Source organism: Triticum urartu, chromosome 7A (assembly GCF_056163025.1).
Source record: "Triticum urartu cultivar PI428250 chromosome 7A, HENAU_Tu73, whole genome shotgun sequence".
Lineage (NCBI taxonomy): Eukaryota > Viridiplantae > Streptophyta > Magnoliopsida > Poales > Poaceae > Triticum > Triticum urartu.
The window spans coordinates 678,531,552-678,538,840 of record NC_141879.1 but is presented as its reverse complement, the minus strand read 5'-3'; positions in this window follow the sequence as shown (position 1 = coordinate 678,538,840).

Genomic DNA, 7,289 nt, shown 5'->3' with positions numbered 1-7,289 from the left:
GTGGCCGCGGGCGCCGGCCACGCGCTTCTCGTCCTCCTGGCGGGAGGAGGAGGACGACTAGCAAGGCCAGCCGACTGGGCCGAGCCAGGTGGGATGGGCCAGCACAGGTGAGTCTCAGGTGGGTTTCCCCCTCTCTCTCTTTTCTGATTTGTTTTCTTTTTCTGTTTTTTTCTACAACTGTTGGGCTTTATTAAAAATACTAAAACGTTTCCAAAAATCCTGAAAATAATTGTGGGCTCTGCTTAGAATATTTCCAACAGCCCACACTTATTTCTAGAATTATTTGAGCATTTAAATTATTTTATAGCATTTAAAAGCCCAAAATTAAATACTTATGATTTAATTCAATGACCTTCTGTTGACCTAGAAAATTGTGCACCAATTTTGCCAGAGGTTCTAACCCAAGACAAAGAGAGTGAACTTTTTAGAAGGGCATTTCAGGTTCATGGAAAATAATTTTAGTAAACCCTAGTTGTTTCCAGGGGGTGCTGGGGGTTCTGTCTTCCCCATTTCAAATTTAAGAGGAATTTAAACATGATGCACACTCTAATGCTTGAACTAACTAGGGTGTGACACGGGTTCAGTTAGAGCCCAACGCCTCACTCGGGTTCGGTTAGAGCCAACGCCTCGCACACACGCGCGTACGTGTATGAGAGAAATGCGCATCGCTCGGCCCCCGACCTCCCACCGTAACCGGGAACACCCCGAAATTTTCCTCGCCCTCGCTTCTACCACGGTTTTTTCCGTCATGGACGGCCCAAAGAATGTCATGCAGCTGCGTCTCCAACCCGCACAGGACGAAAAGCCCATTTTCTGTCATGATTTTTTGTCATAGACGTAGGAGCCCACCACATCTATGATGATACCGGGTTTTGTCACAATTATCGTCATAGAAGTGTCATATGTATGACAAAATTTTTTCGTTCGGCCCAAAATGTCATGGATGTGTCTTTTTTTTGTAGTGCTACTGTCCTTCAGTTCCTGACAAATCTCCAATATCTCGAGGTTGTAGCTCCTCCAGCTTGGCTACTTTCAGCTTCTGGTTCCTGAGGTCTTCACGAAATGCTTCCTTGTCTAATACGGCTTCCTGGAGCTCCATCTTAAAATTCTTGATGTACTACTCCAGATCCTGGTGATACACCGGCTAAGGTTAAAACTTCATGTTTTGCTGATAGATGCTCCATCAGCCTTCTACCATCCAATCCTTCCGAAGAAATGCATGCTTAGCTCAGCTCGGTGACCATAGTATCAGTGGCGATGACATCACGGATAACTGTGTTTCTGCCCTTGTCATTGCCATGAGCTATCTTCCATAGTTGATATCTCCTGCCTTAGGGTTTTCTTGACAAAACTTTGAGTTCTCATGCTCCATGTTCTGGTCTTTCTCCGATACACCTTGATCTCGGGTATTGACAACTTCCTTAGTCTGCCAAGTTCCATAAGGGGTGCCTTCCTAGGTCATACAAATCTGGAAAATTCTACAGGGCCTTCAAATTCTCCTAGTCTTCGGAGTCTTCAACCCTTGTAGTTTCCATTATTATAATACACGGTAAAATCCTCTTCATTCCGGAGTGGTCTTAGTTGTCCGATATCTTGTACTTCTTGAAGTGGTCTCATCAACCAAATCTTCGTGTGGTGAAAAAGGAAAAGGGGTATAGTCTCACTAAAAGGGAATATTTGAATAAGCTCAGAAAAGAAGAGAGGAAAAGATATTTTTGAAAAAGAAGTTGTAGAGAAAAATCTTTCCTATGGGCTTCAGTTTCTAGGGGTCACGTCCTACAGTCAACATGTGCTCTAATACCATCTTGTAGCGACCCGACCTCGGACGGTCAAGTCTCTGTGCTTAGGTGTCATCCCTGGATCGGTATGCCGACACGCACAGTACTCGAGTATTTATAACATAGGTAAATCACATGTATAAAATAACATAAATACTATTACCTCAATCCAAATAGCGGAAGTAACAACAAGGTTGTGGATTCCCATCAACACCAACGGAAAAGTTGAGTGTAGAAATCGTAACCCTAACGTATCACTTACTCGTCGTAAGAATCCTGCAACATGAGACGTTGCAGCCACAAAGGGTTAGTACATTGAATGTACTGGCAAATTCACACCATAGGATAATGATGAATAATAGCTATCACTACCTGTATATATGGCTGGTGGAAATGCTCTATGGTTATAATATTTTTGTGAAAAGCCAATTTTTCCCTACTGCAAAGGAATATAATATATTTAACTACAAAGTTGGTTGAAAATAGAAGGTTCCTCCAACTCAATTCCAAATTAACATCAATAACCCAACAAATTATTTAAGTAACGTGATGAGATCAATATGATAATCCAAGAACCAGATACTCAAGATGTCCATAACTGGGACACGGCTAACCATGATTAGTTTGAACACTCTACAGAGGTTTGCACACTTTTCCCCAAAAGACCCGATCTCCTCCGTTGAATTTCTCGCACTGCCGGGTGTTTGAGAAACGGATGACCGAGACACAGTCTTTCAGAAGCATTAACTCTCTACTCCGGATAGACTATACCACCTACAACCCACTACATGCTAGTCTATCTCTTCAAAAGCTTCACGCAACTTACTCAACTATGCTAGAGCCCATAATAGCTTGTGGCTGCACACGGAAGTTTCTAGCATGAATAATCTTATGATCCCTTTGAGCCTAGGTGGCATTCCATAGGGTGATCACACGGGTCCTCCGGGATCCCCTTGGGCAAACACTGGGTTCTCCAGGTGCCCGGGAAAACCACTGGGTGCTCCAGGGTGCCCCAACCAATCCACCCAAATGTGTATTAAAGTAGCCACCTTAAGTTAACCATTAAATAATAACTCTCACATCTGCCATGAATTCTCTCAAACCAATCCACGTCTACGAGCATAGCATAGCAATATGAGCATAACGTAAAAGTAACTCCCAGGCTTTGAATGCAGGGCAATAGGTTCCTACCTCATCAACTACTTCCCGATACCCACATGTTATCAAGTCCTAACCATGCAATGTTTGAGGGTTGAAACTAATGCATAAAAACTGGGTATGAAAGAGATATGATCAAAGTGTGGACTTGCCTTGTACTGTTGATGAAGATGATTCGCACTCATAACTCTTGATAATTCTACTCGTCACACTCCGTTCAATCGATCGTGAGCAAGCAATAGTAACCACACATAAGAAATCACTCAAAAGATCGGGAAAAACGAAGAAGACAGTTCGGAAAACATCAAAACCAACAAATAACTCTTGCAACATAAAATAATTTCTAGCAGTACCAAAATTATGTGAATTTGGCCTTATCAGAAAGTTTAAGTCAAGAGCTTCGATTTGCAAAAAGAATCAACTAAATTGGAGTTATAAAACTCAAGTTATGAACAAAAGAAGTTTGAATACAATCTATTTGAATTCAATTTTTAAAACTTTCAAAAACATGTTTAAGTTGTTTTACTGGATAGAGGAGATCGTAACGAAGAAGTGGGCGTTGGTTTCATCTAATTTGGACGAACGTGTAAATAGTTATGGCTATTTGAAAAATCAGGTCCAAGCTGTTTTACGGAAGAAAAAATAGCTACGGCTAAGATCTAATGTATAAATACATAGACTAATTGATAATCTAATTATTTTATCGTATTAGTCTAGAAATAATAAACTACGGAGGTATAAAAAAACAAAGAAAGATACCTTTATAAGGCAGAGAAAAGACGACTTTGGAGAGAAGAGACAATTTCCAGAAGTCGCGCCGGAGAGGAGAGATATTTTTTTAAATGAATCTAGTCAAACCAAAATATTGATTTAACCTGAATCGAATGATTTTTGGAGGCTCTATGGGTCTATATTTATAGGTGAAAAAGAGGTTTAAGGGTTAAAGACTAGGCAATGTGGGACTAAACATAGACGAAAATATACGAAACAGAGAAGAAAAAGGCTATCGCCTCGCACGGGCCTAAAGGCATCGGCTGGCCGCGTGCGGTACACTGGCTGCATTTTTTTTCCGAAGTCTATTTTTTATGAAATTTGTTTAGAAAAAACTAAACATTAACGAAAATAAAATAAATAAAAAAAGACATAAGAAAACAAAAGAAAAATGGGCCGGCCTGCTGCTATGCTACGCATGTGGGCGGCGGTTAGTTCCAGGTGCACGCATAGATTTTTTTTTTCTTTTTTTATATAGAAACAAAAAAGGAAAACTCGATAACGATAATAAAATAAAATTTTATATAGGCATATTATATATCAAACTTTTAGAAAAAAGATTTTCTACAACCTGAACATTTCTCTAGTGCCAAATAAAACTCACAAAAATTCAAATAATTCAAATAGTGCTACTTCTACAATAAAAATCATTTTAGAATTACCAAAATGATTTCAAAATTATTTCTCCCCAATTTTCTGATGTAGGGAATCATTTTAGCCTATTTTCCATTTATTTTACTTTTGGAGAAAAATAATTTGAATAAAACCCAAATAACTCCAAATTGAAAATAATTTCAAACGGACTTTAAATTTGATCCTTTTAAACTTCCAACTCATATTTCATATATTTTGAAGAAGTCATTTTATCTTCTCTCATGAAAATCATTGAGTTGCTTAAAGTTTCTAAATTTGAAATATTTCCAAATAAAATTCAAATCTTTTCAAAAACCCCTTTTCATTTAATTAAATAGAAGAAGTCATATCATCTTTGGGAAAATCCTTTTATTCCCTCTCATTTAACTTTGGAAAAAGGTGAAAATGCAAAAGAATTTGAATTCACAGAGATCAAAATGCAAAAAGGTGAAAGTTTGGGAAAGTCCTTTTATTCCCTCTCATTTAACTTTCAAAAAGTTTCGAATTTCACTCAATCAATCACACAACAATCAAACAAACAATCAATCAATCTATTTATTATAACATTCCAAAATTTAGAATTTTGGGATGTTACATGATTCTTATAATGCTATGATAGATTTATTTGGCTTACAACCTCTTTTGGTTAATGGAACTACGTTAACTTTGGAGCATGTAATGCAAAGACTTGAAATTATTTAGAATAAGGTTGCTACCATAGAGTTAATTAAAAATTTGGATAAAAAGATCCACAGCCAAATTACCCAATATGGATCCAAAGTAGGAGTAACTTTGAAAAATATTAAAGAGAAGGAACCTATAGTTAATGAAAGAATAAATCATGATTCCACTAGAATCGATAAACTTGAGGTATCATTACCAACTTGGGAACCGCTTTTTCTTCTGTAAAGAATACTCCAAGTCCTCCCACTAAAATTGCCAAGCTTATGTATGTTCCTAAAAATAAGGGTGAATCCTCTAGTAAGGAAACTGCGGATCTCAAATCTATAAGTATTCATCCCAATCTATTTGCTATCATTAAGGAACCATTTGTTACAAATGAATTTTTTGATCTTGTGCCTGAAAGTTTGATAATCAATAAAAAGAAAGAAATTCCTAAGGATGGTAGATGACTCATTGAAGAATTTCCTACTAAAGATGTCAATACCTAGATCTATCCTTGCTTGTTATGCCTAGCTAGGGGCGCTAAATGATAGCGCTTGTTGGGAGGCAACCCAATTTTATTTTTATTCCTTGCTTTTTCCCCTGTTTAGTAATAAATAATTTATCTAGCCTCTGTTTTGGTTGTGTTTTGTGTGTTTAATTAGTGTTTGTACCAAGTAGAACCATTGGGAAGACTTGGGGGAAAGTCTTGTTAAACTTGCTGTAAAAAACAGAAACTTTAGCGCTCATGAGAACTGCTGTCATTTTTATTTGGAAAGTGACATTTAGTTAATTCTTTTTGCAGATGATTAATAGATAAATTCCTCACGTCCAGAAATTTATTTTAGAATTTTTGGGGTGCCAGATCTTGCGCTAGCTACAGATTACTACATACTGTTCTGTTTTTGACAGATTCTGTCTTTCGTGTGTTGTTTGCTTATTTTGATGAATCTATGGCTAGTAAAATAGTCTATAAACCATAGAGAAGTTGTAATACAGTAGGTTTAACACAAATATAAATAAATAATGAGTTCATTACAGTACCTTGAAGTGGTCTTTTGTTTTCTTTCGCTTACGGAGCTCACGAGATTTTCTACTTTGAGTTTTGTGTTGTGAAGTTTTCAAGTTTTGGGTAAAGATTTGATGGATTATGGAAAAAGGAGTGGAAATAGCCTAAGCTTGGGGATTCCCATGGCACACCCAAGATAATCTAAGGACACCTAAAAGCCAAAGCTTGGGTATGCCCCGGAAGGCATCCCCTCTTTCGTCTACTTCTATCGGTAACTTTACTTGGAACTATATTTTTATTCACCACATGATATGTGTTTTGCTTGGAGCATCTTGTATGGTTTGAGTCTTTGATTTTTAGTTTACCACAGTCATCCTTGCCGTACACACCTTTTGAGAGCGCCATACATGATTTGGAATTTGTTAGAATACTCTATGTGCTTCACTTAAGTCATTTGAGTTATATAGTTTTGCTCTAGTACTTCACTTATATCTTTTAGAGCACAGTGGTGGATTTGTTTTATAGAAACTATTGATCCCTCATGCTTCACTTAAATTATTTTGAGAGTCTTAAATAGCATGGTAATTTTCTTAAATAATCCTAATATGCTTGGAATTCAAGAATAATAAAAGAACTTCCTTATGAGTGTGTTGAATGCTATGAGAAGTTTGATGCTTGATAATTGTTTCGAGATATGAATATGGTGATATTAGAGTTATGCTAGTTGAGTAGTTGTGAATTTGAGAAATACTTGTGTTAAAGTTTGTGATTCCCGTAGCATGCACGTATGGTGAACCGTTATGTGATGAAGTCGGAGCATGATTTATTTATTGATTGTCTTCCTTATGAGTGGCGGTCGGGGACGAGCGATGGTCTTTTCCTACCAATATATCCCCCTAGGAGCATGTGCGTAATACTTTTCTTTGGTAACTTGTAGATTTTTGCAATAAGTATGTGAGTTCTTTATGACTAATGTTGAGTCCATGGATCCTACGCACTCTCACCCTTCCACCATTGCTAGCCTCTCTAATACCGTGCACCTTTCACTGGTATCATACACCCACCATATACCTTCCTCAAAACAGCCACCATACCTACCTATTATGGCATTTCCATAGCCATTCCGAGATATATTGCCATGCAACTTTCCACTGTTCCGTTTATTATGACACACTCCATCATTGTCATATTGCTTAGCATGATCATGTAGTTGACATTGTATTTGTGGCAAAGCCACCATTCATAATTCTTTCATACGTGTCACTCTTGATTCATTG